Genomic DNA, 23,146 nt, shown 5'->3' on the forward strand with positions numbered 1-23,146 from the left:
TTATTGTCATTGTTTTTATGACATTCGCATTTGACCTTCGTCATTCGTGCTTCGAGACTTGAACGAGTTGGAAGCAACGCGAGAAGCTCCGTCGTACTATCTCTCAAAACGCGATTATTACAATTAGCGATTATCAATTCGCACGATTAATAAATTTTCGAGATTATCGTGTGTCGATTAATCACTAACTCGCCTAATATCGTGAGATATCATGATACCGATGTCCTCAATTTCTCAGTCATTAAAAAAATATCGCGCAATAAAATAAATTGACTCGAACGTCATTACGACGCGTTTAATTAATAAAAATACAGTCATTATTGATCTCGAGTATATATATATTTATTTTAATATTTCTAAATTGCGACAAATTCGTACATTGCTTGTACATCAGTAACAGAAATCCAATGAATTCGCTATTTCGATTCTTTGCATTTTATTATTTTTCATTATAACACAAATGAATAAAAATATCTTAAAAATATTAGAATGCAATATCTAAGAATGCTTTGCCAATTGCGATAGATTTTGATCGAATAAATCATATAAAATACGAAACAAAAAGGTTATATATATTAAATTTTGATTAAAAATACATTATTTAAAATAATATTTTAACATTTCTCAATATTATTTTAAATAATATTTTATATTTCAAATTTTCGTTATTAATTGTAAAATATTATTTTCAATCAAAATCTATCGCATTCAGTAAAACGATGACAAATATTGCATTCTGCGAATATCTATCTTTAATTTTAACTTGTGCACTCATTTACTCGCGTGTTATAACGAGAAATAATATAATTGCTATTAAATTTGTGAATATTATTCATTAGAAACAGAGATAGTATGAATCGATCGCGCAATTTTTGCCAATGCTGAACATTTAATAGTGGTTTTGTACAAGTTTTGGTTATCACGCATTCTCCAGTTGCAATATAAAATAAAGTGCGCATCGTATGCGATTAATCGCGTCGCGAGTGTTATATAAAGTGCCGCGTAATCATTGTATTCTGATGATTAGTATGCAGGCCCGATCGTAAATTGTGTTTTTCATAAGTGTCATGTGGTGTTATGAAGAAATGACAAAAGACAAGAGTACCTTAATAAGAAGAAGAGACTCGGAAAGACATTTGACGATGACGGAACGCACAACCATGGGGTGAGTAAATTAAAATTTAATTTATTATTTTAGTTAATTTATTATTTTCGTAAAATTAATTGCTGGCTTATCTTATGACGTAATGACACAATTTATGTGGAATATGCGATGTGATGTAAAATATTCCAAGTCCCAATTTATGAAATACTTAAAATCTTTAATAAAATATGTATTATTAATATAATTATATATTACATATATAATTTTCAAATGATATATAATATGATTTTTATAATTATTTAGATTATTTATATAATTTTTTGGAAAACTTTGTAAAAAAATCTATTTTATTAAAGATTTGTCTAATAAAATAAATATAAAAATTTAATCGTGCGTAATTATTTTTTGAAATATTAATTACTTTAGCCATTGCTTTGTATAATTTGGATACATTTGCATTTTATAAATTGCTGGCTTATCTTATGTGAAACGAGTTTTACAATTCCATTGCGCATTGTATCGAGTGTTAAATTATATTTTTTATTTTATCTCAAGATAATGGATCTTAAAATAATATCACATTACGCACATTAGAACAAAAAAATTTAATTTGCAGTGATGCAAATTAAATTTTTTTCATTATTATTCTTATAAATTAAAAATACATATATAAAATATATACCAAAATTCGCAAAATAAAATATAGCAAGAAATTAAATAGTAAAAGTATACAAAAATTTCCATTTTATTTCAATAGTTTATGAGCTCTAATTAGACGCTTCGTGAATAACTAATATAATAATATTAGTGATAACATGTGATGCATAAATTTAGATAAATTAAACAGATTAGCAATAAATTAGCATTAAATTATGTCTTACATTCAAGTTTAATTTCTCGTAATGGGAATACCAGGTTAACGGAAATTAATCGCAAACATATATAATAGTATCTTAGTTTTGCGCACAGAGGAGAAAGAGACATAACAACTATGAAGGCTCTCTCATGCAGACTTATTGTTCTTCCGATCTTTCTTGTCATCAATTTTCTCTCCTCTCATTTCTCTTTGTTTCATCCTTCTTCTTGCCCCATCCTTTTCTTTCTTTTGTTTTCTTTAGCGAAATAAACCTTTAGTATACGTCCTCCAACTTTGGTTCACCTCTTTGTTTCCCTTGACTAAGCGACGCTAAAATACCAATGACTTGTTTAACCAAGTCTCGTTTTGCGATATTACCTCGATTTATCCTCGCAGCAAGTGCCTCTAATGAATTTCGAACGACTTCTCAAGTTCTGTGAGATGAACGTTATAGCTTTATCGATTATATCTCGCGTATAACATTAATTTAATACTCGAAGGATCAAAATTAATAGCCTGACATTCACGCTGGTGTAACACGCGAAAGTATCCATCGAAGGTTTTGACAATTTTTGGTTTACTGCAATAGACAGCCATAATTTCATCGCGTCTTGTTTCGGATTATTCGGAATAGGTAACATTTCGCTTTTTCGAAGGGTTCTCGCACACGGACGGGCAGATCCGTAATTGAACGAAACCCATTGCCTGGACATGATGGATCCTGCGGGTTCTGGTCAGGCGATTATTAATATTGCGGTCGCCGAAATTGATTTGCTACCGAGAGGAAAGGGACGTCGTCATAAAATAACCGCACGTACATTTCTGTCAGATAAACATCAACAGCGGACCTTTTTTTTCGCGTCCAATCATCGTCGAATCGATCGCAGATGCAGCGTCGAATTCGAGGACGCCCTGTCAGAAGACGCGATGACAGTCTCGATTCGCTTGTACTGTGCGTCTAAAATCATATCAAAAAACTGATTCGATCCGCGCGATCTGTCCTACAAATAATCAATTTTCCGAGGATTCGGAAAACTGGAGTAGAATCGTAAATCGCTCGATCGTAAACCATTCGAAACGAGACTTGAAATCGTTTACGGTCCGTCCTTGTTTGTCAATTCGGTAATTGTGGAGAGTTTAATTCACCCCATTTGGCGTACCCTCCCATGCATATGCATAGCCGGAATATAACGTAGCCACTCTTGCACATGCATGTAAATGTAGAAGGGTAAGACAAAGAGATATCCTCTCTCCACACGTTGAAAAAAAAAGATAAAACTCAATACCAAACGTTAACGATATTTAGCGCTAGCAATAGGAGATGAGGATGCGTTCGCGAAATTAATTAAAGCAGAATTTATACATCTAAAGATGTCTAGATATTTTAATAAGAGCTCAAGAATTTTATGTTACATCACTTCAAGGCGCATGACGCTTTATTTGTCCCCTGCACCCTCCATCTTCCTATTCCCTGCAGAAATAATTAAAACGGCATTTACTCCCGTTGTGCCGTCCCATTCGAGATGGTAATTAGCATCGACTGTTATCGCCGTGTTTACGTCGTTGAAAGTTCACCTCGAAGACGAAAGTTTGCGGAATAACGCTGCTGCGCATTTAATTGCAAATTTTCCTAATTAACCGATGCACGGGTCTTCTGTCGAGACGAAGTATCTTGCAAAATTCGATCGAAGAATATAACTCGCCTACGTAGATGCGATAAAATTGCCTTTATCGATTATAATTCACGCTCGTAGGATTGTCGATCGTTAAACATAAGATTCCATAGACCTCGATGGCGGAAATAAAACACTCCGGGTACGAGTACCCTCCATGTCGGATCAGGGAAACGAAGGGGATGATGTTGGGATACTCGAAAAATAAACGTTAACGAGAGAAATCCGTAGACACAATACGGTGGCGGATGTTTCGGGGAAGATGAGGAGATTCCGCGCGTCCACGTTGAATCCCCCCAGACGTGGCGTTCGATGGCGGATTAAACTGACAGCCGGAATGGCATCAGCGGATACGTCGTTATTCAAGCGCGACTCGTACTTACGTCTCTCGTGCCGTGCCAAGGGAGGATCTCGAAATCGAGAGGCAACCGCGATTGAATAGCGGGCTCTACAGATCTGTCGAGAGTCGAGTCTGTCGCGCGGGAAATCGTGACAATGTAATGAGATTAATAAGTGAGATAGGAGGCAATCACCCCAAGCTTATTATGCTCTAGCCGAGCATTGAAACACTTGGATTGACGAGACTTAAGACGGGATGAAATTTCATTCGTCAGAGATTGGCGTAAATTCGCAGCGTTTGCTCTCGTTGAGAAGCTAGAGTCAACGAGGTGAAAACGAACGATCCGATAAATGTTTAACCGATGGAGAGATCCGACGAATTTGCTCATCTTACATGACGTCGCGTTGAATCGTAACAAAGGGAAAATACGCGACATCGACGGGATATCGATGTTTGTTTTGCTCCTACGTGTTTGTACTTGCCTATCCATCTTTACGGTTTCGAGAGATGCGAGATCATATTTCATTCCCTGGCAGAAACTGCGAAGCAGCACTTTCCGATGAATTCCAATCCAATACACCTGCAATACATGTACGCGAAATGCTCGCTCTTACGTAAACCACTATATTTCGTGTCTTTACATATGTTCTCTCTCGGAGAAACCTATATATTCCCGCAGAAACGTGTCCCAACATCAGTCCTCATCCCCGGAGGGGGGAATCCGGTCGAGTTATTAAATTCTCGTACGGTTTCTCTCTCTCGCATTTTCACGAGCGAACTCGCAATAACTTTTTCCATTGATGAACAGAGACTGTTACAGTTGCTTTTTTTTAGTTAATAACCACGATAGAATTTAATATTTACTAATGAAATAATAATCATTGAAAATTATTAAAAGATGGAAGACTGTCATTTTAAGACCCAATTACTACCCAAAATCAGCTGCTGAGTTTGAAAAAAATATTAGCACAAATAACTTTACAATACATTTTTGTTGCGAAAACTCCAAATTAACCGAGAAATTTGTCAATAAAAATTGAATAAAAAAATTGAATAGAAATCGATGAGATTATCGATGAACGGGATAATCAACGTTTTATAAAAATATCGAGATTATTTCAAATGTATAAAGAAAAATCTTTTCTAGTAAACGCTATCTTGGATGCTGCCATAACAATCTAGCCAGCTGTTAATATCTTGGTGAACATTCACGATTCGCGAGAGGCGAATTTGCAAACATGTTCATCGTGTGAGCAGCAAAGTTGCTCGAGAGGATATGAAGGGTGGAGAGCAATATGGAAGGAGAGCAGGAAGTTCGCGAAAAGGTCTCGGTGCTTTCCCCTCGACTAGTTTGATTTGGATATCTTTGGGCGAGGACTCTGGCTTATCTTCTCGGCGAACGAAGGCCGGAAAGGCGAGCGGATGCAACGGCTGGAAATGGAAAATTCGGGGAAAATGAAAATGCCTCTGGCTGTCTATAATGCTTCGGGGGCAACGGGGATTTCGGAAATCGAAAAGATGAAGACGACCCGCTGGAGTATCGATTCAACGACGAGGGCGCAGTCGCCGTTATTTAAAGATTGTAAAAAAAAAATCAGAACATGAATTTTTTCTCGGGCAATATTATTTTATACGAAATCCAACGCGAGAATCATGCGAAATTCAATCAATTAATCAAGCGAGATGGAAACTGGATATGTAAATAACGGAGAGCGACGCGTTTCTTCTGCAAGAGCTTTTATTGAAAAAGCAAAGCATATTTAATTACAGAGTTTCAATTGCGATAAAATTTATCTTTATTGAGTGTAAAATGCAGGTATAAATTATTGCATTGTGAGTACATGTATTTTCAAAAAAGAGAGAAAAAGAGAGGAAGAGGAAGGAGATAAATTAATGAACGAAAGATCACATCTATAAAATATTACATATAATCATATATCATCGAAAACGAAATGAGTAATTCACAAATTTGAATCTTTTTTTTAATTTTGAAATACTAATATAACATATATAACATTTCTTAAATAATTTTTATTTCACACAACATTAGTAATAAAACTTTCTTTTCTCATATTTTCTTCTTCTCTTTTTTGAAAAAAATATTTCGGCCGCTAAATAGATAATTGCAAAAACAACACGATTATTTTAATTGCGATTAGTTTATGCGCCAGCTGATATTCCAACGTCGGCTCTTTCGCGGAAATACTCGTAATTATGTAAAATATTATCGGCACAATTTATACGTACGAGCTGCCGCTCTCAACGCTTGTTAGCGCGATTTAGTTTAGTACAGGTGCTTTGTGCGACTATATCGTTTATAAAGTTCCAGACACATGCTCGTTATAGGTGAATGTGGAACGCTGACTATCGCCGGCCATGTCAGGCGAATTATGTTCTCCTACCGACTATGACATTTCCTCGTGAACGTAAATTAATCAATTTGACCCTAACTCCGATGTCATGGCCAGGAGAGCTCGCAATTGGTCAAATCTATCGCGCCTATTTGATATAAAACACATTTTTCACCGTTTTCAGTTTTAAAGAGTGTACATCAACGGAAATGACGGACCGGCGTTCGAATTTCCCTTTATTACTTTTACGTCAAAAATGTCAGCTGACATTTAACTATCGTTTTTTAAGAGAAATTTACTAGTTTTTATTAAATTTAACATCTCTCGTTTCCTCTGTATTAAACTTCAACGAGCAAACTTCAGGAGCGGAAACTAAATGTAAACTAAACGTAAATGTCCTGTGTCGAAGAAGAATCGTTGCGGACGAGGAGAAAAATTTCAGACGTGGGACGAGTTTCATTTTTCCCCCGTCAATATTTACAATTTGACTTTTAAATCAGTCTCTGGCGTATTTCTAAATTTAAAACTTTGGCCCTCACTCAGATCGATGCAACGTTCTTTTGCTACGGCACAGGTCGTTTCAACCTGGGTAGCCTGGTTTCGCGCGATAACGTTTCCTCAAAGAGATTCGATTTTGGCAGATCACACATTCCTTCGATGCCTGTCTTTCGCACTGTTCTTTTATCCGTAAAGCAAAGGTCCGGGAGCTCAAAGGAGGATTGTGAAATAAATGGCGAAATAAATGGAATTGAGATCAACTCCGACTTTATATCAATTTCTAATGATGGGGAAAGATCGAATAATAAAAAACTATTTGTTTCGAATTATTTCTATTGCATCAAACTAAATAATGTCTTGTATATCAACAATAAGAAACTCGAGGCAATCTTTTGCTCTGAAACAATAAGTGACATCAATCTGCCGGCGATTAAAATCGAGATAAAAAGTTTTGCGAGCAAGACAGAGTCGCAATCGTTGATTTCTGATCGCGATTTGCCCGCCTACGATTAATTTCGCCAAATGTCGAGGCGAAAAGAAACGAAAACCGAGTGAAATACTAGAATGACCAACGGCGCCTATCAAAAGTATCCGTTTGAATTCATCCGACTCGTTGGAGAGATTCCGGAAATTTAAACGAACGAATAGGGAAAATCCGCGGCTTATTGAGAATTCCGCACATCGGTAGATTACGCGGTAAAATGCGAACTCGGTGAAAACTCTGTCTTCTTGCGAGATTAAAAACACGTAGCATTTTGCATACGTCGTTCTACTTTAACAGAGAGCACTCTCGCGTCTCTAATTTTATATTTCCCGTTGCAAAAATAACAAACGGCACACATTGTTATTGGAATTCCTGAGATTCAACCATAAAATCGTTCGCTGGCCGCGAGTGAAAATTGTTTACTCCATTTATTAAGATTCTTTATCAATTAATCTCAATTTTGCCTCGATATTTTTACGCTCTTTCAAACAGTTATTCCTTTTTTCTTGGAGACTCTATGAATCATTCAGCTTGCTATCCTATCGAACATATCAGACTACGAAACAAGTTACAAATCATGAAAGTACGCGTTCCCCTTGAAGCCGATTCGCAATTCAATTCCGAAGCGCGTCAAATCCGTCGATTTCCCTTCCTATAACGGCGTCTCGTCGGTATCGGAAAGGGGTCCGGGATTTCCGGCGACAAATCACGCGCGACGCCCTTCAAGTCTCGCGAAGCGTACATAAAATGTACGCGAGATAACGGTGCCGTCTGCTGTCTCGAGTCTGCCTGACGTTTTTATCTGCTTCCGTAAAGCACGGAAATGTGTCCGAGGATGTTTACGTGAACGCGCTTTTGCCGAAAATCCTTCGCGCGCCATCCTTCTTGCTCGCTCGCGCGAAACACATCCCTCTTGAATGCATCGCGATAAATATTACCGATTCGACATTCAGGAAAGGACTATTGACAGGCCGGAATCCTAAAAACCAATCTATCTTAATAGTCGCGTTTGGAAAACACGATGATCGAATGACAATTTTGTGTCTATGATTGATTTATAAATTTTAGATTTCTCGATTGATAAAAAGCTTTCAGATAAATTGATAAATTTGTCGTTGTTGCCAGTAAAAAAACAACAAGTAAGACAAATAAATCGACGAAACGGCTCCGTTATGTTACAAACTTTGGACAGATAGAGCCATACTGTGCGTCAACTTCCTCTCGGAAACCCCCGTGTTGGACGACGGAGCTCTTTTTCGCACAGCAGGGTGAAATAGAAGCTCTCGTGTAGTTTCTTCCTTCTTTCCTTATTCGGCGTTAAGAATCCTACCGGATCCGGAAATGGGACGCCTCTTGTCGCGACGCGGCGTGAAACTTTGAATTTGCAATTTACCGCCGGAAGGAGGCCTCCTTCTCCCCCTTCTCTCCGTCTGCCTTCTTTGGCGAGGCGGATTCGAATTTGTACAGGAAAGATTTACCGAGTAAACAGAATTATACGAACTTTGCCGGGCGCGAATACGGGCTGGTTTTTCCTACTTTGCTTATCTCCGCGAGTTTTTCAGATAAATTGAAGATTGCGCGAGCGTTAAATAATATCAGATATTCGAGGAAAAATTGCGACTCGAACGTAATAATAATTTTAATTATTTATTTATTTGATTAATAATTTATCGTATTATAATAATTTATCTTATAATAATCATAATTTATCTTATTTATTTATTTGTATAAACAGGAAAAAAATTCCTTTAATAATATATAAAAAAAATATCAGACAGTAAATGCTTGCAAACCAAAACTTTTTTTTAATATTTAATGCAATAATAATTATAATAATTATTAATTTTTTAATATGACAATATAATCTTTCGATTTCTAAATTTGTGAGTAATTTCCCGATAAAAATAATCAACATATTTAATAGATTTTCATCATTTTTTCTCATTAAGAATAGATATTAAATTGATCACGTATTGACATCGGGAAGTTTGACATTAATTATATCTTGATATGTAGTCTGAAGCAATCACTGCGAGATACCATAGAATCGACATGAAAGGCATGTATCGCAACATGTATGAGCGAGGACGTGCGGCTGTAGTGCTTGAATACTCTGAACTTCCGAGAATTTCGCCGCTTAATTAACGCAAGTTACATTTGCGCACAATACGTCGTTTTTGTTCGAGAATCAGTTTTCATACATCGATTTTACGAAATACATTACAAACTGTTTCCCGAATTAATTTCTTGATGACGAGTATAACATTTCTTCACATTTGTGTATTTTAATGTATTTATATGTGTGTGTGTGTGTCATATTTTAAAACAAAAATATACATTTCTATCAAAACTGAGGAATTTCGAGAAACAAAATTTGAATCATTTACATGCTATTCGAACTATTTCCTCCGATTGTCGACTCATTAATCATTTTACCCTACCTCATATGTTGGCTCATTATTTAATCAATACATTAATGTATCATTTAAGCGAATCAATTTTGACAAGTACCAAATGAAAGCATCAATTCGTTGTTAAAACCCATCTCTCCTTCTCTTAGAAATCATCAACGCGTCAATTAAATTAATTTGTATAATTAAGTAAAAAATTATTAGACGCTACTCTGTTGAAAGAGAAGAGACTCGCAAAAGAGGAAACTTGCAATTTTGAAATCTATAATCTGGATACGTTTATTATCATTCCGTTGATATTTTGATTAGAAACAACAGATCTATTTGATGTCGGACGTGATGAGAATTGCAATCTAATTTCATACGATGCGACAAAGTGTGAGGGAATCTCGCATAGAGAGAGAGAGAGAGAGAGAGAGAGAGAGAGAGACTCCATGTCTGTGTGTGCGTGTCTACTGAAATGTCAGGTGGAGGATCATTGGCGGGACGATCGGATACCGCAGCATCCGAGCTCCCGAGAATTCCATTGCCTGATTGATATGTGTCAAGCCTGCCGCATGCACCATTGCCTCGCGGCCAATACCCGACGGATTGCGCACGCCACGTTATAGTCACATCCCCGTATCGCGAATCGCATTAAAGCTCCGGCAATCAGATTCGAGCGACGTTTTGCGCGTGGCCGCGAAATGCGAGCCAAACTAATCGCGATGAAAATCCGGAAAATCCTGAAAATCCGGCGATTTCCGCGCGACGTGTTATCCGTTGTACTCAATTTAGAATTTTTGGAGCGCTCGTTTAGCGTCAAGTATCCTTTACTCGTGGTAAAAAATTTAAAGAGAAAAGATGGAAGGAGCATGTTTTTATACGCAATATTATTTTTTTATTATACAAGATGTCTTCAGGATCACTGGATTATCCTTTTGTAGGAGATTCTCGGGTGAATTTAGAGTCGACTTTTCCTCAGTGAAAATATCGAGAGAGATCGTCATTTTTTGTCATTTAAATAACTTCAGTTTCTCATTTTTTCCATTATATATTTTTGCAATATTAAGCGTTAAAAATTCTATTAAAATACACTTTATCTGAAATTAACTAAACCATGTAATATTATTTTATCATTTTGTTTATATAAAATTTGCTTTATATAAAATAATTTATTTTAAATCTTTCTTTAACGCATAATTTTTATTTCAAATATTTAATAATTTTTAAAAAAATTTAAGACACCTGTTCCATTATATATTTTTGCAATATTAAGCATTAAAAATTCTATTAAAACACACTTTATCTGAAATTAACTGAACCATGTAATATTATTAAATTTTTTAAGTAGCCAAAATTGAATTCGCAAAAAGTCCTCGTCTTTCAATCATTTATTATAATTTTAAAATTATATTTTTGCTAGTGAAAAATCGTCTTTCAATTTAGCGAGAAAATTTGCAATTAAAAAAACTATAGTTTTATTATTTTGTTTATATAAAATTTGCTTTATATAAAATAACGATCTATTTTAAATCTTTCTTTAATGCATAATTTTTATTTCAAATATTTAATAATTTTTAAAAAATTTAAGACACTTGTTCCATTATATATTTTTGCAATATTAAGCATTAAAAATTCTATTAAAACACACTTTATCTGAAATTAACTGAACCATGTAATATTATTAAATTTTTTAATTAGCCAAAATTGAATTCGCAAAAAGTCCTCGTCTTTCAATCATTTATTATAATTTTAAAATTATATTTTTGCTAGTAAAAAATCGTCTTTCAAATTAGCCAGAAAATTTGCAATTAAAAAACTCTATATAGTTTTAAAACATCTTGTTTATATAAAATTTGCCATATATAATTTTTATTTCAAATATTTAATAATTTAAAAAAATTTAAAAGACGCCTTACAAGATTTAAAAGACACCTTATAAGACTAAGACAGACTTTCTGAAAGAATATGAGATTATGATATACATAAAATACTTGAAGTACAGTCGAATGCGACGGAGTAGTGCGGCGTTAATATTTTAGCTCGATCCAAACTCTCGGGCGAAACGCCTTGAATCCCGCTTGTTCTCCGGAATTTCGAGGAGAAAGGAATAAAGTGTATTTGTAACTTCTCGCTTCTTGACCGCTTTTCCTGTTGTCCTCAGCGACGACTCGAGAACGTCGGAACGAAGGACGCCGGGGGCACAATCTAACCGGATCCCGGATAAACCCCCTTACAACCGTCAACGGCGCGGAGATGGAGTTGGGCTGACGATAAAGGGCGTTCGTCGAAATCCTCTAATGGCGAGAAAAGTTTACGGCCGAGCGCGGAAATGAAAATCTCGGATGGCTGCCCGCTTCTCCTCTCTCCTCCTCCGACTTGATTTTATGGAGGTATACAGTCGACGATGTTAGACTGCGATTCATGCGCGTTTAACTATGTACGTTCCGTACGCAAACACGCTTCCCACCTGCGTCGGAACTCGACTTGGCCTTCGGGCTAAGAGCGATATAGATGGGAGGGCGAGAAACACGGGGTCGAGGGTGAAATTGCGACGTGGGCGGGGAGCGTCGAGGTGTTTTACCTTTCGCCCGGTCTTAGACGGCAATTTATTTCGCGATACGAACATACACTCCCACTCGGAACTTCCACTTACGACCAGCTGCTTTGGACCCTTGCTCGAGCTCTGGCTTCTAAACTCGCTTCTTATCAATCGCAGTTTGCCGTTATTCAAGCCACGGTTTTCTCGTAAACGTAACGAATATCCGCTTGGAACTTGCGGAAAGAATATCTCTCGATTTCCGTACCCGAGATTGGAGGCGATTTATATTTCTTCACCGCTCTCCGATTCACCGTTTACGCTATATATGCTGCATATTTACTATTTACGGGCAATTGCGTAGATGGGTTAATTAGTGCACCCCAATTATCAAGAATGAAATTCGATTCCGGAACCAATGCGCACCGAAACGTGCCAATTAAGGTGCTAAATTAAGATCAACTGCGGCAATACGATATCGCCCGATAATTGAGCGCGCGTTCAATCGAGGGAAAAATTTGTTGACGGATTATAAAAAGCGAAACATTCTTCCGCGATTACTCGGCGAATGGAAAGAGTACAGAATCTTATTCCTCATTTAATTCCCGAGTTTGCCCAAGGGTTATATATCCGAGCATTAGAGACTTAATGGAGGACGACGCGGCACAATCGCCTGATACATTTCGATTTTCGATGTGCCAATAATGGCGCAGCTCGCCGTCAGTTCTATCGTTCATTCCATTCCGCGGCTTCGATTCGCTCTAACTAATCCGTAGATGTGCCCGCTCTGTCTCTCTCTCTCTCTTTCTCTCCGCGATTTTGTACGCGAAAATTGAAATCCGATAAAAAGCCCACCATAGGTAGGCAGTAGTCCGTAATCATGGCGCCCGTTCGGGAAGCGTCCGCGCCGCAATATAGACGCATTTTAATCGAAACTTTAATTAATACCGTCTCGCTATCAAACGTTGCGGAACGTCCGGATAAATTAAACGCCAAGATAGTGTACACGAATGAGAGAAAGAGAGAGAGAGAGGGACACGAATTGGCATATTTCGAGGGTCGGAATATCGAGACTATACTCGTCGTTGTAAGCGTAAATATTTGAACCCCGTCGATTATATGTATGTAATTGAATCGCGACTCTGGAAAGATCGCGAGACGTAAATGTTGAATAGACTCTTAGCGATTTGAGGCCGAGGACAATAAACACGTGTACGTCACTGTCAGTGACAAACAATTCACGTCACGATATTAATAAACAATTAGCCGTGATCTGTATGCTTATGTGTGTATGTGTGCATGTACGAGGCTTCGAGTGGACGGTTGGTTATCTATCAACCCGCGGGCAACGCGCCGAGCAAATAAAGTTGATTAATGCGCGGTAATTTATTAGTCATTGGGAGAGAACGCGAACGAGAAGAAATGCATATCGATTTTCTCAAAATTACCGGCTACTTTCAGGGTGTTCTGTTATATGAATAAGAATCGCGAAGGATCTAAGAGTCTAATTCTCAGATAAAAAGAGATATGAATAAAATGAATAGAAAAATCATTCTTAGTTGGGAATAATAATGGCGGTTCGCGAAAGAATCCTGTACGTATAATATTAATGTAGATCGACTTTGTAATTTTCAGGCCGCTTTTTTAAGATTCTCTTACGTTTCAAATAATTCATCGCGAAGGATTACATCTATAAATATACTCCGAGAAATTTAGTCGTGAAAATAATTAATCAAGCGATAAAACAAGACGATAAAACTGACGAAAAAGAAACGAGAAACACGAAAGAATGGAAAGAAACAAAGTTTTGATAATGATATAAAATTAATTTGCTGTCGAGGGTCGTCGTGGCTTTTTTTTAACGCGCGATACAACTTGCGCTCCTTATTTCTTTTCAAGATTGAGCGAGCCGATAAGTGATTTATCGGCTCGTAATTATGGAAGAGTGTGCAATTCGCGAACGCTTTTTCCGCTCTGAATCGCTGTCTGATTTGACTGATATATAAAAACGCACACGATTGCCTGCGCGTATAGGCGATTCAATCCTATTAAGCGAGAGTACGTGAACGTAGACAAAAGTATTGATCATCGACGAGTTCGGCGAGCCCTCGAGATGCCCTCTCCTCTTTCCCTTCTCTTCCCTCTCTCTCTCTCTTCGTATTCTACCCCTTTTGCTCCTCTTGTTCGATTTCCTCTCTCCCTCTCTCTCTTTCTCTCTCTCTCGCTCTTTGCGATTGCCCCATTGAAATTCCCGTCGCTGCATATTAATGCCGCCATATAAATCCAGCTGCTAACCGCCCTCCCGATTTACCGAAGGGGAGAAGGACGACAGAGAGAGGAAAGGGTATTCTTCCATCCCGAAAAGGGCCGAACCGCTTCAGAACCTGTCGCCTCGCCGGATAATCCCTTGGAATTTCTTGGAATTCATGAGTTCTGAAAATTGCGCGCGATCAGCGTGCACAAACGCTGCTGACTGAAGACATACCGCGTATATCGATCGGGACGAGCATTTTTTTCACGACTTATCGTTGAGAAGATGAGCCACTTGACGCGAGTTTCACCTTCTCAACGAACAATACGAGATATAGTATCTAGACTTTTTCGAAATATCGAAAAGACGAAGCCTCGAATATTTGACAGGTCCTTAGGCATCTTTCAAATATTTCTTGAATCGTCTATGTCGTTTGAGGCATCCCTTTAGCTACGAGGTATGATCAAATAGTTGCCGAACTAGTCGTGCTACTAGAGTCTCGGAGTTGCGGGCGCTAGAATACCTAGCATGCAAAGCTGTACACCTCGAACCATATATGTATATCGGAAGGGAAGCGACGAATCTCTGAGCGATGCTATAATGGCATCGCGTTCAAAATGACAAGAATAAAAAAAATCTATCTAATATATTTTTGAATATTTTACCTATTTGTTCTTCAATATGTTTCCAAATCTTTTTTACTTTTACACAAAACAGAGAATAAGGTACTGTTTTCCTACCTCTTTTATAGTTTTAATGTTATAGTGTAACCATGCAAAATTTTATTTCCTCGCGTTTATTTATTTTAGTTAAACAAGAGTGCATTAACTTTCAAATTATGAAAATCAACGGTTCTGAGAAATATAACGTGCTGAAGAAAATATTTGGAAAAGAGAATCAATTCTTCAACGTGAGGATATTTAATTCGAAATCATAAATGTTTTAAATAACGTCCTATAAAGAACTTTTCGAAATGATTGAGAAATACAAATAATATTAAAAAAAATATATTGATGATTAATGAAATTATTTTAAAATAGTTACTGATCTAATCTAGATTAATTATTTCTTATAGCATCAGCTCTCATTTGAGAGTTCTTTTTGACCACGTTGCGTACATAAATCTTTCGTGGACTTTGGAGATCTACGTATTTCAATATTTTTTGAATGCTAAAGACTTGGGCTAAGGATAAAAAAATTAAGAGATTGATTTATGATCATATTTGTGAAGTTAAAATTAAATTCGTTCCCCATTTATTTCAATACTTCCTTTATTAATCTTCCGGTGATTACTGGAAAGTTGACACTCTTACACCTGAGTGCTAACTTTCTGATGCGCAAATTCTTAAATTTAATCCGATTCATTGTCTTATTTTCTATTGCCATATTATTAAAAATATAAGTTTATTACATTAACTTAGTGATATATATTAACTTAATAATATTTAAAAAAAACTATTACACTTATTTGCAGCTATGGAATTTTCACTTTGCGCTTAAAGTTGGTTTAAAATTTCTTCTTAGCACACAGATATTTATTTGTCGATTCTTCTTTTTCATAAATATCTTTAAAATTATAATTTAAAATTAAAATATTTATTAATCGACTTGAATATATAAATAAACAACAACAAAATTATAATATTCGTTCCTCTCTAATTTAACTCGCACTCTTCCTTAATTAAAATTTATAGTTTTAGCACTTTTTAAAATCGACAAAAATATAGCCAAAAATCCGGTAACTTTTGAACATCTTGTAAAAGGATGATCCGTGAGATCACAAATGTACATCGAAACATTAACGCAATTTGTTAATTACCAACAGGTGGCGTGCTATAATGAGTTTGTCGTGCTGATCGTCTGTCGTGGGACTGATTAGAAAGCCGCGTATAATAGGCAGGCAGAATCAGCAATACTATTAATTGATGCGTTGATTAGAAACTCTAATTGCACGTCAACTCCTCTAGTAACTAATTCGTTTTCATCTGTGCACGAGCGCACGCTGCTCTCGCGTCGAAGTTAACGAGAGTTTAAATCGATTTACGACAAACGAGGTCGCGAGGGGGTGCTTTCGACAATTTAATAGCTTACCGAAATACATTCGCCAAACGGTCAATTTTTTTTTAAATTTAAATACACGCGATAAATCGAAATATATCGCTAATTCGAACAATAGTTAACAGCAGGACTCGAATAATCGCGATAGATTGAGCCGATTATTCAGAAAGTTTATATCTATCGAATTATCATCCGCGAATTTATTTTCACATTTGACATTCCTTTCGAATCCATTTTCTCTCGGAGGTGGATTTTTGTCGCGCTAGCGAAACTATTCTCAAACTTGGCGAATCTCCCGCCCGTTAACTACGACATGCGAATTGAAATCGACTCTGCAATTCATTCGGCTGTAAAGAAGAATTTTATTTCGCAAACCCGGCGAACTGTATCATCTATCGAGATGTACGTGGCGAAATAAATTCGCGAAATACATTTCAATATAGCGATCGCGCCCTCTTCTTCGCCGTGTTCTTGTCCAACAGTTATTTGAACGTATATTTTTGATTAATCTCTTGGAAAAGAGATCTCTTTAACGTGAGATAAGCAAAGTATCTTAGATACCGCGAATTTATGTTTTGCATTATTTAAATAAAGCGATTTAATTACAAATAACTTGTTTATAATTTCATTAAAATGAGGACATGTTATACAAAAATTTTCTCTTATATATCTGTAATAATTGTTTAAACAATAATATAATTTTAATTATTTAGTTGCGATAATTAAAGCTCATTAAAAATTTCTAATTATAGTAGTTCTATTAAAATAGCGCATCTCGCGGTTACTAAAGAAATTTATTTTTCATCAAAGATTAAATGATTCTTTCTACGTTATGACTTTATATAATATAATCATACATGTACGTTAATAAAAAATATATGATAATTATAGAGATATAAATTAAATGTATTCATAAATTAAATGCTCTCTAATTGTCAAAGATTATAAATTATATATAATTTCTTGCTCCAATGATCAATTTGGTCGACTCCAGACTTTTTCGTGACATACAAGTAAGCACAGCGCAATGCACATGACGTTAATTAAAGCGCTTAGCAAAGCTCGTTATCGAATGAATCGTTGGCAACTCTACCGGTTGTCGGGACTGCTCGTTTCAGCAATATTATAACTTGGAATACTGCAAACGCAACAATGTAGTAAAAGCGCAGCGAGGCGCGTTCGCATATACGCTTGTTAATTTGCTTAACTTAAAATTCGCGAGCACGAATCCATCGTTTATGTTTTTTTTTTAAATAATTTGAAACGCGCCTATTGTTTTCCAGTTTGTTATATTTTTAGAAATCAAATTTAGACAGGGCCCTTTTTTAACGTCGAAGAAAATATCTCGTACCGACAATAGCCTTTAACATGTCAAATCTGTTCAGTGAAATATGCGTGAATCGAAAACGACATCAATAACAGCTCGTGTCCGTCCCTTTGAGTTCAAAGCTCATGGTTGTTCATCAGGTCGAAAGGCTTTTACCGAGATTCCATTCCATCGATAAAATCATTCAAGCCAATCATCCAAGTAGTATCGACATTCGGTTATTAAGTAGGCTAAAATTATATTGGCAGAGACAGAAGCATCGCGCTTGCTTCTAAAATTCGCTTTAATAAAATCACGATGACATTTTTGAAAAAAAGAGAATAGCATTTTTAATTCATCTTCCTTATATTCACCGCATCTTCAATATTTAAATAACTGGATTTTCATTGTAAATTAATCATTTTTAATTATTATCCATTAATCATTTTTAATATCCATTTTTATTCTTAACTATAAATAAGTACAATTATCTCAATCAAAATGAAAATAATTATATTTAAAAACTTCTTATATTCACGCCTTACAAATAAAATATACTAATAAAAGTAGAATTTGGAAGACAGTATTAAAATAATTATCTTATACTTGTACAATAATCATTACATTTTAGCAGACTCAGTCTTTAATGATGTACAGAGTTTCTAAAGAATAGTATAAGATATTATTGGCAAATTTCAAAAATCATTTATTTCTACAGACATAAAAATATTTAAAAGTATGACAGATATATAATTATAGAGATCTCTTCATATCATTCATGTAATGATTAAGCGCTTATTGCAGAACGTACCGAATATCAAGCCAATTTTGCAATCGGGGCGCGAATTTGTTTCTAGAGCTTCTAAAGCTATTAAAGGAATTGTCTCGACGGCTCGCTGAGAGTGACACAGAAATAGAAAACAAGAGAAATAGAGCAACCTTTTACGAGAAACTAGCTATTTTGGTGTCAGACTCGAGGCTCGCTCGTTCCAAAACTGGAAGAATAATTCTTGGCGACCTTATAATCGAAATCTTGCAAATAAGATTGGCGTTGTGGATTGAGATTCGAGCTGAATTTGTAGACGAATCTCAAGTCAAGTGCATGCTTAAATTTCCGTGACGAATTTTGTGGCATCATAAGCATTCTATTCTATATTTTACCTCACTCGTATAATTCATATTTACGTAGCTCGGGTCAAGTTCCTCGGTTTGCGGTGCCGTTCAATGAAGCGTATAATAGAGTAACCTCATCGTATAATATCCTTCAATTCGCGAAATATATTTGAAATATATTATTCCAATTTCTGATAGAATGAATCGAATGCTGCGAACCGAATCGAAATGCTCACGATTCGACTTGACATGGTAAACGCACAATCGAAGATTTCGATTATTTCTACATGATATAAGAATGGTTTTTGAAGCTGCATTAAATGAAATACGACTGTTTCCAATCTTGAAATTGAGGTAATTATTATTAATATTTTTTATGTCAATTGTATGTATTTTATGCTGTTAAAATAAATTCTATAAATAAACGGCTTGATTCTATCTATAATATTTTAATCTACTTAATAGACATTAATAATATTACTTGAATGATTATTCATTTTATTGATGAGACTGAAAACGATTAAAGCGAAAAATTATAACAGATAATGTTTTTGATTTATTTTGTTTTGTTTATTTAAGAAATAAGGCACTCTTAGGTAATCTTTCAACAAAATAAATCGCAAAATATAGAATAAAATTCTTTCGATATTCCATTCGCAAGAAAAACAGTTTTAAAAATCTGTTAAATTACAATAAACATTAAGATATATTAAAAATATATATGAAAATGCGCGTCCACGCGAAACCATTTATAAGCATTTAATAAAGCTGATTTTATAAATCGTTACGAGCTGAATTCTACGTGTTATAACTGAAAAAAATTTTAAGGGATTACTTTTTTTTCTATTTGCGATATTCGCTAAAGTATAATTAAAAAATGTATCAATTTTTTAAACGAATAGTGATAAACGATAAGAAATAAATCATCTTTAATAACATGCATACAATAATAAAAACTCTAGAATATATAAAAAATGTAATAACTGCTCCCAAGTCGATCTTTCTCCGAAAAAAATCATGATCTATGCGTTTGAAATTCTAGAAAAATCCTTTATTAAGAGTTATTATCAAAGAAATAATTGATAAATGTTACCGTTACTTACGCATTTTTTTGCAATTTTTATTGACTATGCTACAAATTCTTTAGAATCTAAAAATTCGCATAGAAATTTAGTCAAGAGCAATAGCTAAAAGATATGAAAATGCACGAACCGTTCTCTAAAATCTATACATTTACGGTAGAACGTGCGTTTTTGAGCTGTTTCGAAGGCAGAGGAAAATGCATACTCCTATCGCGAGTACATTGAGGGAAGCTAACTGTCCTGGTAAATATTTGAATTCAATGATTGAAAATTTTAATTAAAGATCGGTTGTACGGTTACAGTGGACGAATTCATTGGCAATTAGTAATTAGTGAAAATCCTGTCATACGGTAGGCCCGCATACATCTGCTCGTACAATGTGTAAAAAGCATCACGAGGGTGTACGTGCGTACGTACGTGTAATGTGTGTTTGCGTGTTGCAGATGCGCGAATTCGCTAAATGAAGGGAATTTTAATGCAGGTATCGCATCGGTCAGCGATAGCGGCATTAAATTTCACAAGCATTTCGCGCGAGATTATCACCCGATTTATCATGGAACGAGACGCTCTTTCATCACGTCATAATGCATCGCCCGTTCATAATAGTCCGCTACAGGAGGTCGGTCAATCGAGGGAGATTATGTCAATAAGCACGCGAGACTTTATTTCGACAAATTACGTTATTAAGAAAAAAAAAGAGAATGTAGCTCTTGAAAATATTATCTTGTACACGTTAATATCTTCTCTCTGGAAAATGTGGAAAACAGTTAAGATTATCCGATGCATCATTTTAATGTAGTCGGTGAAAACGCAAAAGTTTCTTGTTCTTTGCTAATTTATACCGCTTTGAAAAGCGAGATTAAAATCGTATTTTCGAAAGAGAAAAAGGGAGAGAGTTATTTTTCACGTTAATATCCGCGTAATAATATCAGAGTATTTCTGGCTAAATCACGATGAGGAATTTTCATTGGATCCTACGAGGCAGTATCGGATTATAGAAGGCTCAAGTCGCATCAGATTATGTGAAATTATATTACTCTGTTATGCGGGATTAATTTACACACTCGTTCGCCTCACACGTTCGCTACATAATATCGCATTTTATGTCACTGTAAATGAAACTCTCTTTCGATTCGAGTTTGCCCACAGACGAGGAGATTTTTCTCTCGCTCTTTCTCGAGATTCAAGCTATTATTCACCTTCATAATATTATATTAAGTTATCGAAAAAAGTATGATCTATAAAAGCATTAAAGAGTTAACATCATCGGATATCATTCGAATTATTAATTGCGTTGCGAATCAATTTGCATATCAATTTACATATAAAATTCATCAGCACATAAATACGATTTAAAAAGCTCAATGTATTTCGTAGTTAAACATACATTACACGTGATGTAATTAAAATCACTTTAATTGATATTCTCTTGTAAAACGCGTTAGCTCCCAAGAAGCTAAGCGAGATTAGGGAAATCGCACGACAGTAAACATAATTTTCGAAATCACCGACCGAGAAGCGTGTGGCGGATTAAAATTTATGACATAATTAGCGACGGTGTCATTAAGCAGGACATGAAAAAAATGCAATCACACAAGCTCGTACTCAGATTCTCGTGTACACAATCTATCCCGTACTTCGCGCCTTGTTAATTACCAGCTGCAAGCGTGAAGGTGGACATTTTTTGATCGCGCCTTATTAAATTAATGCCGGCGTACCTCGAAGACAAGGAAATGCAATTTGCGACGATGGAAAGAATATTGATTATGATGCTGCTTCAGAGCCGATTATACATAAAGCGAATATAAAACAATGCGGAAAAACCGCTACGAGGTAAAAGCATCTTTACGATAAATCTCTAAAAAATACAGAAAAATATCGCTAAATTATAGTAGCAATAAGAAACGTAAAAGCTTATCATAATTATTAAAATAAAATCATCAAAGTATTCGTTAAAGGAGACGAATCTTTTTGAATATTTTCAATAAAACGACTTCAAAGTTGGTTAAAAGCCCCGTAAACAAGAGATAACTCTCATTAGAATATGTAATATTTAGTTATAAAATTTCCAATTGACAGTATCGAACGTGTAGCGGAAGTGGAAGCGAGCGGAAGAGCCGACTTTATTGCATTTGTGATTGCGCTGTCCTTGATCACCGTCTCTCGTCACCGGAGAAAGAGAGAGAGACTTTGTCGCAAAACTTTGGGAATTTCCGGAAAAGCTAGAAATTGTCGGGAAATCCAGATCGAACTTAACGTACGAGCGACGAAAGATCGATACTATCGCGCGCGCCACGAGGGAAGAAACTTTTCTGTCTCATCTCCCTCGGCCCTTCACGATCAACTTTATCTTGAGGGCCCTTCGAGTCTGGCCGCCGCACGAGAATTACTTTTGCTCTCGAGCCGCTCGTTCGTCTTCGTTGCGGTATAAGCGAAATCCGGAGCGGGTAAGATTCGAACTTTTCGCGTTTACAGATAATCATGATTACGATATGATTGCGGGAAAAAAAGGAAAGAAGATTTAATTTCTACAAAATTTAAAAATTAGTGCTTGGAATAGAAATATGCGAGTTTGATAAACATTTAATGAATGTCAAATAAATTTCCTTGTTGCTCTCGAGGTCGTTCGTCTTCGTTGCGGTATAAGCGAAATCCGGAGCGGGTAAGATTCGAACTTTTCGCGTTTACAAATAATCATGATTACGATATGATTGCGGGAAAAAAAGGAAAGATTTAATTTCTACAAAATTTAAAAATTAGTGCTTGGAATAGAAATATGCGAGTTTGATAAACATTTAATGAATGTCAAATAAATTTCCTTGTTGCTCTCGAACCGCTCGTTCGTCTTCGTTGCGGTATAAGCGAAATCCGGAGCGGGTAAGATTCGAACTTTTCGCGTTTACAAATAATCATGATTACGATATGATTGCGGGAAAAAAAGGAAAGATTTAATTTCTACAAAATTTAAAAATTAGTGCTTGAAATAGAAATATGCGAGTTTGATAAACATTTAATGAATGTCAAATAAATTTCCTTGTTGCTCTCGAACCGCTCGTTCGTCTTCGTTGCGGTATAAGCAAAATCCGGAGCGGGTAAG

The 23,146-nt window shown here is 35.8% G+C and overlaps 1 protein-coding gene and 1 long non-coding RNA gene across 4 annotated transcripts in view; one reads left to right on the top strand and one right to left on the bottom strand.

Annotated features, from left to right (window-relative positions):
* Mub (poly(rC)-binding protein mub) overlaps window positions 1-23,146 on the bottom strand; it is a 111,345-nt gene that overhangs the window by 53,832 nt on the left and 34,367 nt on the right. The gene's annotated exons all lie outside the window — the stretch shown is intronic.
* LOC145975317 (uncharacterized) lies at window positions 740-12,859 on the top strand. 2 transcript variants are annotated; one of them, XR_014439946.1, is made up of 2 exons: window positions 740-1,165; window positions 11,865-12,859. It is a non-coding gene; the product is annotated as an uncharacterized LOC145975317 (long non-coding RNA). The 2 variants fall into 2 exon arrangements; XR_014439947.1 differs by lacking the exon at window positions 11,865-12,859 and adding an exon at window positions 5,122-7,083.

The sequence above is a fragment of the Camponotus vicinus genome, unplaced genomic scaffold (genome assembly GCF_025532165.1).
Source record: "Camponotus vicinus isolate PSW18456_S1 unplaced genomic scaffold, iyCamVici1.0 SCAF_8, whole genome shotgun sequence".
Taxonomy (NCBI): Eukaryota; Metazoa; Arthropoda; class Insecta; order Hymenoptera; family Formicidae; genus Camponotus; species Camponotus vicinus.